The sequence below is a fragment of the Dama dama genome, chromosome 20, assembly GCF_033118175.1.
Source record: "Dama dama isolate Ldn47 chromosome 20, ASM3311817v1, whole genome shotgun sequence".
Classification (NCBI taxonomy): domain Eukaryota; kingdom Metazoa; phylum Chordata; class Mammalia; order Artiodactyla; family Cervidae; genus Dama; species Dama dama.
The window spans coordinates 54,183,024-54,199,113 of NC_083700.1; positions in this window are offsets into that span (position 1 = coordinate 54,183,024).

The window sequence follows — 16,090 nt, forward strand, 5'->3', positions numbered from 1 at the left end:
TACAACATAGTAGAAGTTACTTTTTAAACAAGTGTAGTCCTGAGTCTTACACCCTGAATCCAAGTCTCTGGGGGTGAGTCTAGGCATCTTCCTTCTAGCAAGCTTACTGGGTGATCTGTACACATTGAATTTAAGCAGTAGTGCTTTAAGTATATCCATTCGTAGGGATTCTGTCACCTTCTTTCTCAACCCTCAAAGGGGAAAGTGCTAAGATCACGTGCCTATAAAGCTACTATTGCTATAGTCACCAATGGGGCTGTGATATATCATGCAGGTATGTTGGCCTGGGAAATGGCTAGGAATCAGTGTTTCACACCTGAACCAACTCATCAACTCCTGTTAATTAGGTTATCACTTATGCATAATTAGGCTTCCCTTGTAGCTCAGTCGGTAAAGAATCTGCCTGCAGTGCAGGAGAACCAGGTTCAATCCCTGGGTCGGGAAGATCCCCTGGAGAAGGAAATGGCAACCCACTCCAATATCCTTGTCTGAAAAATCTCATGGACAGAGGAGCCTTGTGGGCTGCAGTCCATGGGGTCGCAAAGGGTCGGGCACGACTGAGCAACTAACACTTACTTACCTACTTATGCATATGTGTATCCTGCTCATATCTTTGTCCTAATCACAATATTTCTAAGGAAGAACCAAGTAGTTCTGCCTCAAACCCCATTTATCTTCAACCAAGCTCATTTTATTGTTTTTGTTCAAATCTACTTTTCCTTCTGTATTATCTACTTTAGTTAATGGCATCACTAGCCACCTAATTGGTCAAGCCAGAAAACTTAGAATCATCCTCAGTTCAGTTCAGTCACTCAATCATGTCCGACTCTTTGTGACCCCATGAACTGCAGCATGCCAGGCCTCCCTATCCACCACCAATTGCCGGAGTCCACCCAAACCCATGTCCATTGAGTCGGTGATGCCATCCAACCATCTCATCCTCTGCCGTCCTCTTCTCCTCCTGCCCTCAATCTTTCCCAGCATCAGGGTCTTTTCAAAAGAGTCAGCTCTTCACATCAGGTGGCCAAAGTATTGGAGTTTCAGCTTCAACATCAGTCCTTCCAATGAACACCCAGGACTGATCTCCTTTAGGATGGACTGGTTGGATCTCCTTGCAGTCCAAGGGACTCTCAAGAGTCTTCTCCAACACCGCAGCTCAAAAGCATCAATTCTTCAGCTCTCAGCTTTCTTTATATCCAACTCTCACATCCATACATGACTACTGGAAAAACCATAGCCTTGACTAGACAGACCTTTGTTGGCAAAGTATGTCTCTGCTTTTCAGTATGCTGTCTAGGTTGGTCATAGCTTTTCTTCCAAGGAGTAAGCGTCTTTTAATTTCATGGCTACAATCACATCTGCAGTGATTCTGGAGCCCAGAAAAATAAAGTCAGCCACTGTTTCCCCATCTATTTGCCATGAAGTGATGGGACTGGATGCCATGATCTTAGTTTTCTGAATGTTGAGCTTTAAGCCAACTTTTTTACTCTCCTCTTTTATTTTCATCAAGAGGCTCTTTAGTTCTTCTTCACTTTCTGCCATAAGCGTGGTGTCATCTGCATATCTGAGGTTATTGATATTTCTCCCAGCAGTCATGATTCCAGCTTGTGCTTCATCCAGCCCAGTGTTTCTCATGATGTACTCTGCATATAAGTTAAATAAGCAGGGTGACAATATACAGCCTTGAAGTACTCCTTTTCCTATTTGGAACCAGTCTGTTGTTCCGTGTCCAGTTCTAACTGTTTCTTCTTGACCTGCATACAGGTTTCTCAAGAGGCAGGTCAGGTGGTCTGGTATTCCCATCTCTTTCAGAATTTTCTACAGTTTGTGGTGATCCACACAATCAAAGGCTTTGGCATAGTCAATAAAGCAGAAATGGATGTATTTCTGGAACTCTCTTGCTTTTTCGATGATCCAGTGGATGTTGGCAATTTGATCTCTGATTCCTCTGCCTTTTCTAAAACCAGCTTGAACATCTGGAAGTTCACAGTTCACATATTGCTGAAGCCTGGCTTGGACAATTTTGAGCATTACTTTTCTAGCATGTGAGATGAGTGCAATTGTGAGGTAGTTTGAGCATTCTCTGGCATTGCCTTTCTTTGGGATTGGAATGAAAACGGACCTTTTCCAGTCCTGTGGCCACTGCTGAGTTTTCCAAATTTGCTGACATATTGCATGCAGCACTTTCACAGCATTATCTTGTAGGATTTGAAATAGCTCAACTGGAATCCATCACCTCCACTAGCTTTGTTCATAGGGATGCTTCCTAAGGCCCACTTAACTTCACATTTCAGGATGTCTGGCTCTAGATGAGTGTGAGTGATCACACCATCATGATTATCTGGGTCGTGAAGAGCTTTTTTGTACACCTGTGTATTCTTGCCACCTCTTCTTAATATCTTCTGCTTCTGTTAGGTCCATGCCATTTCTGTTTTTTATTGAGCCCATCTTTGCATGAAATATTCCCTTGGTATCTCTAATTTTCTTGAAGAGATTTCTAGTCTTTCCCATTCTATTGTTTTCCTCTATTTCTTTGCATTGATCTCTGAGGAAGGCTTTCTTATCTCTCCTTGCTATTCTTTGGAACTCTGCATTCAAATGGGTATATCTTTCCTTTTCTCCTTTTCTTTTCACTTCTCTTTGTTTCACAGCTATTTGTAAGGCCTCCTCAGTTCTGTGTTTTATCTCTCATGTAGTACTAGTCATGTCAAACCTACTCTTGAAACGTATGTCAAATTAATCTTCTTCTCATCATCCTCATGGCCATTGCCTTAGGATCTTCCCTCAGATGCTTGTTATCTCCTCTGGGCTTCTGCAATCGCCTTCTAAAAGGCTTCCCCTTCTCTAGCCTCACTTTCTCTGTAATACATCTTTTTACTTCCATGAAGATGCATTTTTAAAATGCAAATCTGATTTTGCTGCTCCTTCTAAGGTGGCTCCCCATTACTTCTCAGTTAAAATCCTATCCGTTTGTATGCCATACAAGGCCCCTTGTGATCTGCATTATTCAGAGTAATATATTAATGCTATTTCCACCAAATCTCAAATGATAAAAATGCAAATTTAGATTTCACTGAGCTATCAAATATTGTATTTTTTCATCAGTTTTAATGACCCTAAAATAATATTTTATTAGTGTGTATTAATTATAAAATTTGGAGCTTTAATAAAATGTTCTGAAAATAATTAAAGCCTAACTTAGACCAAACCAAGGATTCCTTGTGAACAAAAGTGTGCCTCTAAAAAATATGTTGACTTATCCTATAATCTAGCCATGTGTAAAGATCTGTTGTCAGCAGAGAGTAAGAACTGGAATCCTTTGTCTGCTGTCTCAGGTCAACATTAATCTGATAGTCTAAGGACATCTGAAAATTTTGAGAAAGAAAATCAAAGAGAAAAAGTATTACTTCCATGTATTCAAAATGGGAGCACATGTCCTGTTCCAACCTATGCCAGCTCAAGTCTCTGTACTATAGGTATTTTAAGTATAGTTTTCTTTTGTAAGTAGTAGACTGACTCTTCCACATATATTTCCAGTTTCACATCTAGCCTTACTCAGTGTCATTGCTCTGTATGCTAGTGTAGTGAATTACAGGTCAGGAAATGATATAAATACAGGGGGCAAACTGTAGGACAGCCAATTTAGGGAGAGTCAGTTTGCATTATAGATCTATCTGCATATTTTCATGAGGTTAAGTTTAAGACAATAGGAAGCAGTCATTAGCATAAATGTAATGAATTGTAGAATAGGTTTTAAGTAAGAAAAGTGCATATTACAAAAGAAAGAACATATGATTATGGGAAAGGAAAATATACTGGTATGTACAAAAAAAAAAAAAAAATCAACAGTGACCTTCATGGGGCTCCAGAAAGAGGTGAATAAAAACATCAGTACTGACCTGGGGCAGTTCAAGAGGCCATATCTCAAATAATACTGAATATACCATCAAAAAAAAATGTATACTCCTTTTTATTTTTAAATGAAGCATGGAGTAATTCTTCATCTCTGCTATAATCTTTACCACTGCTGTTATGTTTCCGTATCAATTCCTAACGTTTTTCTCTAAGAGGTCATACAACCTTAACCTCATACCTTGGACCAAAACTGTTTAAATGAATTTGTCTCTCTCGATTAGGGATTGTTTCTCAGATGCTGGGAGTCTCTTTTTGCCTGTTCTCTGAACTGGTTAGGAGGTAGTTTTGTATTTGATCCAACAAGATCCTACCTTATTTCCAAGTTGCTTCTCCTTGTCTTTTCTTGTGAAACACAGCAGACACCACAGACTAGACCTGGATGGTTGCTGGGTATAACAAACACGCCATGTTCCTCTTCCACTAAGCACTGTAAGATAAACATTCTGTTCTTTCCCAGTCGCTCTCTAGCTGGACTATAAAGTCCTTTTGTTTGTATTCAGGAGCAAGGTGAATTATTTACTTTCTTAGCTGTGGATATCAGCCACTAGCATCTTCAAAAACAGCCTGACGTCACTGGAGTTGTCAGTATTCTTAGAATTGAGAAACACAGTAGAGATCTTTAATAAATTACATTTCCAGAACAGGAAATTTGACAATCTCACGTGTTAATCCATTTTAGTGACTAATAAATCTGCTATCCAAAAACATTGCCATTTATGGCAAGACTTCAAGTTGTAGGTTAAGCCTGTTTTATCTTTTGTCATCAGTGTACATGGCTACTGTTGGTCTCTGTCTTATTATTATAGGACCTTTCCTTTATCTTTTTGGTAATTCCATCTTCTAATTTTTAAAAAAATGTATGGATATCCTCAGTGTTGTCATGTCAACTTAGGTTCTAAGATCTCTTCATTGCTCTTAAAGAGGTGGCTGTTAGCGTTAGTGTGTGTCATGGGAGAGGTTCCACTAGCCCTGAACACACCAGGGAGGTGGTCTGACGGTTCCCACGTACCAGATTCCAGATAAGAAAAAAATGTAGGGCTTCACTGCTCATTCATGGTCAGCTACTTATTCACTTTGACCCTACATGTTTTGCTGACAGTCTTTTGTATAACCACAATCCCTTTCTTTTTGAAAAAAATGGGTGGTTGTCATTTTGTGTTGTGCCTGCTCCGGTAAATACTGTATTCTTGGTTTCTAACATTTTGCTAATGTTCCAAGGTCATTTTGAATTCTGGTGTAACCTTTTGGCTAATGGTTATCCATTACCAGAAATATTTAGGAGCTTCTCTCACCCAGGTTTGCAATGATTTGCTTGTTGTTGTTGAATTGCTGACTCATGTCTGACTCTTTTGTGACCCCATGGACTGTAGCCCACCAGGCTCCTCTGTCCATGGGATTTCCCAGGCAAGAATATCGGATTGGGTTGCCATTTCTATTCCTTCTGCAGGGGATCTTCCCAACCCAGGGATCGAACCTGAGTCTTCTGCATTGGCAGGTGGATTCTTTACCACTGAGCCACCAGGGACGTGGAGAAGGAAATGGCAACCCACTCCAGTATTCTTGCCTAGAGAATCCTGTGGACTGGCATAGATTTGGAGACGACTGAAACAACTTAGCATGCATGCATGCATGCATTAGAGAAGGAAATGGCAACCCACTCCGGTGTTCTTTCCTGGAGAATCCCAGGGACAGAGGAGCCTGGTGGGCTGCCATCTATGGGGTCGCACAGAGTCGGACACGACTGAAGCGATTTAGCAGCAGCAGCAGCAGCACCAGGGAAGCCCAATCATTTACTTATGTATCAGCAAATATCACGCTTCCCAGGTGGCGCTAGTGGTAAAGAACACGCTCGCCAGTGCAGGAGACATAAGAGACATGGGTTTGATCCCTGGGTTGGGAAGATCCCCTGGAGGAGGGCATGGCAACCAACTCCAGTATTCTTGCCTGAAGAATCCCATGGACAGAGGAGCCTGGAGGGCTATGGTCCACAGGGTCGCAAAGAGTCGGACACAACTGAAGTGACTAAGCCCGCATGCACAGCAAATACCAGTGAGAAAAATCCCTGTAGGGGAATTTCACCTACAATAGCAGCAAACTATATAAAATACCTAGAAATGACCTTAAGAAGAATCATGTGAGGCTCACATAAAGAAAAATACATGACTACTGAGCTATAAGATAACTTTTCCTACAGGTTTGTAGCTGAGAAAGACTTAGTATTCACCCAGGGGTGAAGTGAGTTAAGTGAAGGGATGCTACTGTTTCTAACGGAAGAGCTGTGGTGGAAGCTACACATTTCCTGACTTGTTACTTTCTAAGCACACCAAATCAAGGAAATTTAAAGGGTATGGGCCACCTGCAACCCAAATTGCAATAAACATTCTAATTACAATGAGCATTTGGTCAGGTTGTGGTATTTCTTGCAGGAATGGTTTCTAGTTTTATTTTACCAGAAAATATAGGCATGTTTGTTAATAAATTAAAAATCATTGTGAACTATCATTAACAGATTTAAAATGTGATTATTTAAAGCCAATAGGCATTCAACTTTAAAAAACTGCACTTGAAATGTGTACAAATTGGACACTTGAGTGTCAGTGTAGTTAAGTTTTTAAAAGCCTTCACATAGCTCTTTTTGGCATTGATAAAACTGAAACCTCTTGTCCTGAACATCTAAGAAACAAATTTCTGAGATAAATTAGTTTTCTTAATTAGTTTGAAAAACTTTAAATATATAACCATTTTGGAAGGAAGTTTTCCTTAAGACTATTATATATATATATGCCTTTGTGAACTAATATTCAGAATAAAACTTAACTTTCACTTGAAGTCACAGGTTCAAAAGAACACAGAAGATTAAGGAGCTTTTTCTATGCAAATCTTGGTTCTATCGTTTAACAGCTGTGCACTTTGGGCAAGTCAATTGCTCTGATCCCTGGATTACACACAACCTGAGCTATTTACTTTTCCAGATTGTTGTGAATACTTGAGAGAGAAAATCAGAGCAAGGATTGTACACCGTGAAATGTAGCAATATTGTTTGAAGTTGAATTCGGGATTCAAAAGTGAAAGAGAACTAATCTCTTTTTCTCAATGGTGGTATGTGCCAGATATTTCAAATGTTTCATTTCCTCCAATATTCATAGCAAATTTATAAGGTGGTTATTTATTACTCCCATTTTGTAGATGAGGTACTAAAGCTCTGAGAAGTGTAACTTGCTCTTTGTAATAATGATTAGAGAATGAGAGTTACGTGGGATAGGAATTGTCTTCATTTTATAAGGATAAATCAAAGTCCAGAATTTGCCATGTATGCATACTGGAAAAAACTGATTTAAACATGTTTTTTTCCACTATCAGTTCATTGCTCTTTAAAAATTTTTGTTCTTCATTTTTTAAGTTTTCAGTTTTTTATATTGGTAAAGGAAGATATGACTATCTATTTCCTGGTATTATAGAATTACTATTAGTTTTGAAGATATGATAGTGATATTATGGTTATTATGAGTTGTTAGAGTCCTATTATGGACTGAATATTTGTGTCCCCCAAAGTTCATATGTTGACCCCTTCCCCCAATGTGATGGTATTAGGAGATGGGGCCTTTGGAAGATTAGGGTCAGATGAGGGCATGTGGGTGGAGCCTTCATGAATGGAATTGATGCCCTTATAACGGGCAGGAGAGAGCTTGCTTCCTTTCTCGGCTCTGCCGTGTGAAGTTACAACTGGAAGTCAGCTGTCTGCAGCCTGGAGGAGGGCCAAAAGCTGATGTGCTGGCATACTGATCTCTGACTTTCAGCCTCCAGAATGGTGAGAAATTTCTGTCGCTTATAAGCTACCCCGCTTATGGTATTTTGTTAGAGCAGCCCAAGCTGAACAAAACAAGCCCTTTCTTTCAGAAATACATTCTAGAATATTTGCCAATGAGCAGTTATGATTTCTGGAATTTGTTTTTACAGTTGTTTGGAGACGAAGGAGATGGGGCTGGGTTGGGTAGAGGAGAAACCAGGTTAGCATGAGTTAATACATTTTGAAACTGAGGACTTCCCTGGTGGTCCAGTGGTTAAGAATCCACCTTGCAATGCAGAGGACTCAGGTTGGATCCCTGATCAGGGAACTAAGATTCCCCATGCTGCAGAGAAACTAAGCTCCCGGGCTGCAACTACCGAAGTCCAAGCGCCACAACTAGAGAATTTGTTCGCCACAGTGAAAGATCTTGTATTTTGCAATGAAGATCCCGCATGCTGCAACTAAGACCTGACACAGCCTAATCAATTAATCAATCAATATTAAAAAAATTTAAACTGGATGATGAAGTCTGAGGTTAAGTCCACTTACTTCCAAAGCCAATACACTGTTTTATCAGGAGTGACCTCCAAACATCATCAATTGCAATACCATATTTTCTAGGTCTCCTCTAAAATGAAGTAAAGCATTGATTTTTGAAATCCTCCTTTGCCTCTGCATTTTTATTAAATCTTCTCTAAAGGAGTCGGGCCTTGAGAAAGGAAATAGAAGGAGTATGTTTTCCCTTTGACCAATAATGTATGATAGCTCTGACCACTCTTACTATTGACTGACATGGTCCAAATTCACGCAATGTTTCCTTATTTTGCTTGCAGAGATTTATCCCCTAGCTGAAGCCTCTGTGGTGTTGCTGATGCTGTGTGGTTTAGTTGTTAAGATTGGAAGTGGTTCCCAGTCTTCAGATGGCCACTTGTGGGAGTGTTCCACTATGAGTAGCTAGCTGCCATTGCTGCCATAGACATCTTCCATTGAGCTTTCTACTGGTTCCCAAATCTCAGCTGGAAATTGTCTGCTCACCCAGAAGTGGGTTTATCATGAAGTCACTGAAGCTTAAGCTTCAGGGCCCACCACCTGCCTGGGCTGATTCCAAGACCCCGTCAACCTGGCCAATTGAATGTTGTGAATTCAAGGAGTTTCTTACATAGTTCCTGCCAAAAGAACTTGAATTGCCCTAAAATCTTGTAGTTGATTTATATTAAAATTTTATATTCTCAGAGTTTGACAGCAGTCCTAAAAATGACATTGGGAATAGTGAACTGTGAACCTGGAAGAAACTTTTCTAACCTATTGGTAATAATATAATAATAAAAGACTTTGGGGACTTCCGTGGTGGTCCATTGTTTAAGACTCTGCACTCCCTAAGCAGGGAGCACAGGTTTGATCCCTGGTCAGGGAACTAAAAATATTTAATCAGTCATTCTAGAGGAAAGATGAATTATCTTTTAATTCCTTTTATAGATAATTTTATAAAATCATTATCATTTAAAGATGTTATCAGAGAATACACAGCCAAAAGATATAGAAAACTATTCTACATTATCATAAAATTAATTAGTAAAATGTTATTTTTCTGGATTTAGAGATGTTTGTGATATTCTTCAGCTTTTCAAAATTTGTAATTTATTGTAATTTCTGTTCTTATTCTGTAGGCATATTCATTTTTGACCCTGTTTTAAATTCATAAGTTTTTATTCCTTTTCTTAAAATATACTCCCAAATTGTGCTAGCATCAGGCATCATAAAACGTGGACCCATCCTTGTACTCACCCCACTTTCTTAGCATAATTTATACGCTGAGCTTTTTATTTTGTACTGTTTTTATCTTCTTATAGGAAGTTGACAGGTTTCCCTGGTGGCTCAGTGGTAAAGAATCCACCTGCCAGTGAAGGAGATGCAGGTTCAATCCCTGGGATGGAAAGATCCCCTGGAGAAGGAAATGGCAACACACTCTAGTGTTCTTGCCTGGGAAATCCTATGGAAGAGGAGCCTTGAGGGCTCCAGTCCATAAGGCCATAAATAGAGTCAGACATGACTTACTGACTAAACAACAATAGGAGGTTGACGGAATCCCCCTCAAAGGTTTTCTAGTTTTTCCTTTCTTGGAAAAAGGGGAGACATACCCTGAAAAGTTAGCTCAGGATGTTGATTCCAGGGGAAGCAGGCAGCAGTACCTCAGTGTTCCCTTGTGTTCACTTGTCTTATGGATGGGGGTATGTATCACCACAGATTTCCTGTCTTCTCCTCTGAGATGTATAGACTAGGCTGAGTCACAGGACTGGCTGTGAGAACTGGTTTCTTAGTATGCACCCTTGCACATCCAGTAACTAGCTCTGCAGGTGGGGTGGGGCACATGCCCTGCCACCTGAATAAGATTTGTGGTGGCTTCTCTCTAAGCTTTCCCCTTATACACCCCAGGCCCCCATTTTTAGAAATCCTGGCCCCTAATCATGGGCCCTAGTACTTGGAACACAAATAACTTTCAGAGAACTTGGATCAGTGATATTTCCTCCAGGACATAGGCACATTTAGACACTGACTCTCATGATCTCTGAGCTACATCATTGATTGCACTTACTGCTAAGAAAGTTTTTGGGGTAGTAACTATTTTCTTAATTGAAAATTAGGAAAAACAGTGGGAAAATTTTGAGTGTCACTGTGGAGATTATGTGGGGAAGGCAATGGCACCCCACTCCAGTACACTTGCCTGGAAAATCCTATGGACAGAGGAGCCTGGTAGGCTGCAGTCCATGGGGTCGCTAAGAGTTGGACATGACTGAGCGACTTCACTTTCACTTTCACTTTCATGCATTGGAGAAGGAAATGGCAACCCACTCCAGTGTTCTTGCCTGGAGAATCCCAGGGACGGGGGAGCCTCGTGGGCTGCCGTCTATGGGGTCGCACAGAGTCGGACACGCTGTAGCGACTTAGCAGCAGCAGCAGCAGCATGGACATTATGGAAATAATACTTAAAATCTGAAGTATCCTGAAAAAAATCCAGAAAACATGTGCTTAAAGAGCAGTTTTCTGGTGTTTTAAACAATCCAAGGTTACTGTGAATTTTAAATCAGTTCAGCTGCCTTTCAAATGTCCTCTCTTCCCTTGTTGTCAAGCCATTTCTTGCTGCTGTCTAAGACCTGCCAGCTAATAGCCCTTCCTCACAGTAGAGGTAGTGGACTTGAGCGTGAGTGTGGAGCCAAGCTGTTTGGGTAGAAATCTCAGATGTGTCTTGTAAGAGCGGGAAACCCTGGGCAAATTACTTAACCTTTCTGCTCTTCAGTTTCCTCATGAATGAAGTGGCAGATAATAATAGTACCTACCTCATGAGGTTGTCATGAAGATTAGGTGAAATAAAACTGCTTAGAACAATGCCTGGAAAATAATGGATACTCAATAAATGTTTGTTATTGTCATTCTCTCTTGTCTGTTATTTTAAATCTGCTAAGGACTAGGAAACCAGATAATCAGGCTTATTCAAACTCTAAATAAGATAAAATGAAATGGCCTGTGAGTGAATGCCTAACCCAGCTAGTTTATGAGGAAAGCCAGCATTAGTGCAGCTGGCCTATTCAGGCAGGAAAAAGCTTTAATGAGGTATCATTCTGTCAAGAGGGACTGCTTACCTGACCTGCTTTTTCTGATCAACAGAATCTTGACCCTTATAATTGGTTCAGAGAGAATTTTAATGTTATATACAAAAGTATTCTCTAACTCAGGTATTTATAATGACAACACAAAATTATATGAAAATGGCTTAGCCTGAAACATGAGCACGTATATTTTATGAGGAGCTCTCTTAACAATGATGCTCAGAATAATGTTCTGTGGGGTTTTGATGTTGATATCTAATATTCTATGTTCAGGAAATGGTAACATCCTTGGTCAGTTGTGGATGAAGAAATGTCTTTGTCTTTCTTCCATCAATCCTGGTTTTCACAAGCTTCAGCAATTTTGTTTCATCCATTCTGGTTATCTCTCCTTGTTTCTCCAGAACAAACCCATGAATGCTGAAATTTCCAGCACACAGTCAGCCTCAGCCCAATTCTGAGACAAGGTTCTGTCTCTGAGATGAAAGTCATAGCGATTATGATGCCCAGCACCTATCAGTCTCTCAATAAATATCTATTAAATGAATGATGATTGCTCTGCCTTTCAGTGGGAAAAGTATAATACACATTGTCTAGGAAAATGACCCTCAATTACACAGAAGTCATTACCCTTAAACTGTTGTGTTTCCTATGCCCAGGATCAAACAGCATCCTGGCTCTTCCAGCCAGCACTAATATTGTTTAACGTACATGAAGCCATCTGTAAGCCAACTCTGTGAAACTTGTTGTAGTGGGTCAGAGGTGTTTTTTGCTTGGTTTGACTGGATGAGGCACATTGTTCGGTAGCAGATCACAGATAGGAGGGCAGCTAAGGTGGTTGTTAAGCACATTAAAATCTGTTTAAGTTGAATTTCTTGTATTTTCCTTGAAATTATGCACTTTTGTCTCTGACCAATTTTTTTCTCACAAAGCTTTAAGTTTACAAGCATCAGATGCACTAAATACAATGCTGTTTTATTAAATTTTCTCTACTAGAGACTATAATAAATGTCAAAACATCTGATAAGGAAAAGGAGCACAGTTAATAAGTAACCTAAAATCAGGACTAAATTCAAAACGAGCTTGAAGGGTTGCCTTTAGTGAAAAAATATAAAATTTAGTTGCTCCATCTAGTGGTGAACCGTTATATGACTTTAGTAAGAGATTTTAGTTTTTCATGGATAAGATTTTATTCAACTTTGATCCGGTAAGTATTTAATAGACTCACTATCTTATTATGCCACTTAATTGACAGAGAACTACTCCACATAAAAAGAAAACATCACTACTTAATCTTTATAGACTTAAAGATGTATTTGCTCACCAAGTCAAACTTCAAATACTTATTTCATTCTCAGTCTAGGAACAAGCATGACATTGATATCTATGTCTATACCTGATTTTATTCATTTTATCTAAAACTTTTATTATTTATTTTGTTTTCTTGGTTATGCTGTGTCTTCACTGCTGCGTGGGCTTTTCTCTAGCTGTGGTGAGCAAGGGCTGCTCTGTCGTTGTGGCGTGTGGGCTCCCCATTGCAGTGGTTTCCCCTGTTGAAGAGCGTGGGCTCTGGGGAGCACGGGCTTTAGTAGTTGCAGCACACAGGCTCAGTAGTTTGTGGTTCCTGGGCTCTAGAGCACAGGCTCAGTAGTTGTGGCCCACAGGCTGTTACTCTGTGGCATGTGGGATCTTCCCGGACCAGGGATCGAATCCATGACTCCTGCATTGGCAGGTGGATTCTTTACCACTGAGCCACCAGGGAAGCCCTATACCTACATTTTAAATCTGTATATTATTCTGAAAATAAAAGAAAATTTAGGGCTAGCCGGGATTAGCAGGAAAGAAATGCTAGGAGCCCTTCTGAGGTTAGGACAACAAGTTTGGCTCAGGCCTTAACAAGGCCTGAAATGTGCTGTGAGTTGAGTGAAAAATATTAGTCTAGTTGAAATCAAGATTACACGTGTACCTGTAATAAATTGTGGTTAATATGGGCTTCTGGTCAGGCTGCTGCTAAATCACTTCAGTTGTGTCTGATTCTGTGCGACCCCATAGACGGCAGCCCACCAGGCTCCCCCGTCCCTGGGATTCTCCAGGCAGGAACACTGGAGTGGGTTGCCATTTCCTTCTGCAATGCATGAAAGTGAAAAGTGAAAGTGAAGTCTCTCAGTTGTATCTGACTCTTCACGACCCCATGGACTGCAGCCTACCAGGCTCCTCCGTCCATGGGATTTTCCAGGCAAGAGTACTGGAGTGGGGTGCCATTACCTTCTCTGCCGGTCAGGCTACTTGGGTTCAAACTCTAACATCAGACCTTAATATCTGTGTACACATTTGTGTCTCAGCTTCTTCATCCATAAAATGAAAATAATACTGCCCCTCTCATAGAGTTGTGAGGTTAAATTGCATATTGCATGGAAAGCACTTGGGACTATATCTGACACAGAATAAGTACTCAGTAAAGTTGTCCTAGTATTATTATTGACTTTTGTATGTTTGTGGATTTCCTGGTATTGATTTGGTATGTAATTGAATCATGACACGTATTCAGGATCCATTTGGAAAGCCATTGGGAATTTCTTGCTTCCCTGAGTTAGTAACGTGTTCCTACTCTGAGAAGGTCTCTTCATTGCGGTATCTTCAGTGTGACAGCAACCCAAATCCCATCCTATGACATTATTTATATGGTCAGTTATTCACTTTCCAAATCCAGCTTTCTCTCCTAAAATTTTAGCACTCAGCTGGAAAGCAGAGATGGTGTGCTACTCCTGGACATGCCCCAAGTCAGATCTTCTTCCCTTCTTTCTTCCTCAGACCTTCAATACATGGTTTGTCACTAAAGCCAAGCTTTCCTTATGGCAAAGTTGATCAGAAAAGTATAAGGACAGATTCCATGAAGTTACCTGCATATGTATCCCAGGAGAACAGCACTTTGGGTTGATGTGTTAGACCACATTTTCTTTCTCCCTTGGAAGGGTTTCCGCTATGAAAATACCTCCCTTCTTCCAGGATCTACTTCCAGATTCTCTTAGGAGCATGGATTATGGACTTGCCTAGTTTTATTATAAATCTTAGATTCACCATTTAATAGTAGAATAACCTTGGACAAATTATTGACCTCTGTGGGCTGTTATTTATTCATTTGTAAAAGGTAAATCATAGAACCTATCTGAAAAGTTGTTTTGCAAAGCAAATAAACTAATACATACATATATATATGTATAGCACTAAGAATGGTGATTGATATGTAGCAAGTGCTATAGGGGTTAGTTGTCACAGAGTTATTGTTTGAAGATAATATTTTGTGGAGCAAGAATATTGTTTCTTTCTAGAAATTCCATATTTAATATGATCTAAAACATTCTTTCTTTCTGCTGCTGCTGCTAAGTGTCTTCAGTTATGTCCGACTCTGTGCGATCTCATAGATGGCAGCCCACCAGGCAACTCTGTCCCTGGGATTCTCTTGGAGTGGGCTGCCATTTCCTTCTCCAGTGCATGAAAGTGAAAAGTGAAAGTGCAGTCACTCAGTTGTGCCCAACTTTTGGTGACCTCATGGACTGTAGGTAGGCTCCTCTGTCCTTGGGATTTTCCAAGCAAGCATAGATATCCCCAATTCAACATAATCTAAAATATTCTTTCACTTTCACCTTTGGTGATATTTTCCCATATACAATCTTCTTGACTCTGGTATTGAGCCTCTTTTGCTTCTTTCCAGTTGTTTATTTCTAATTTTTCATCGTAGATGGTTTTGTCCACTTCAGAAACTCTTTTCTCTTGTTAGTCCTTTTTTCCTGACCCCTTTGACTTCTTACTAGGGAATTCCCCAAGGACATGAACAATGTTTATTCTTATATATTTCTGACGTCTGTACAGAGATAGAGTCACAGTCAGTTCTGTTCAGTCTCTCAGTGGTGTCCAACTGTTTGTGACCCCATGCACTGTAGCATGCCAGGCTTCCTTGTCCATTATCAACTCCTGGAGCTTGCTCAAACTCATGCCCATCAAGTCGATGATGCCATCCAACCATCTCATCCTATGTCATCCCCTTCTCCTCCCACCTTCAATCTTTCCCAACATCAGGGTCTTTTCCAGTGAGTCAATTCTTTGCATCAGGTGGCCAAAGTATTAGAGTTTCAGCTTCAGCATCAGTCCTTCCAGTGTATATTCAGGACTGATTTCCTTTAGAATGGACTGGTTGGATCTCCTTGCAGTCCAAGGAACTCTCAAGAGTCTGCTCCAACACCACAGTTCAAAAGCATCAATTCTTTGGTGCTCAGCTTTCATTATAGTCCGACTCTCATATCCATACATGACTACTGGAAAAACCATAGCTTTGACTAGATGGACCTTTGTCAGCAAAGTAATGTCTCTGCTTTTTAATATGCTGTCTAGGTTTGTCATAGCTTTTCTTCCAAGGAGTAAGTGTCTTTTAATTTCATGGCTGCAGTCACCATCTGCAGTGATTTTGGAGCCCAAGAAAATAAAGTCTCTTACTGGTTCCATTGTTTCCCCATCTATTTGCCATGAAGTGATGGGACTGGATGCAATGATGTTAGTTTTTTGAATGTTGAGTTTTAAGCCAGCTTTTTCACTCTCTGGATGGAGGGCGCCCCGGGAGGTGCACAATAAATATGCATGAATAAAATATATAGAAAAATCAGCTTGTATTTGCATCTGAAGCTAAGCACTGTACTAAGGGTTTTATGTAACATGATGTCCTTAAATGGAATCAATAATTTTGGGGGATAAATTCTATTAATTTCATTTTACAAATTAGAAACCTGAGTTT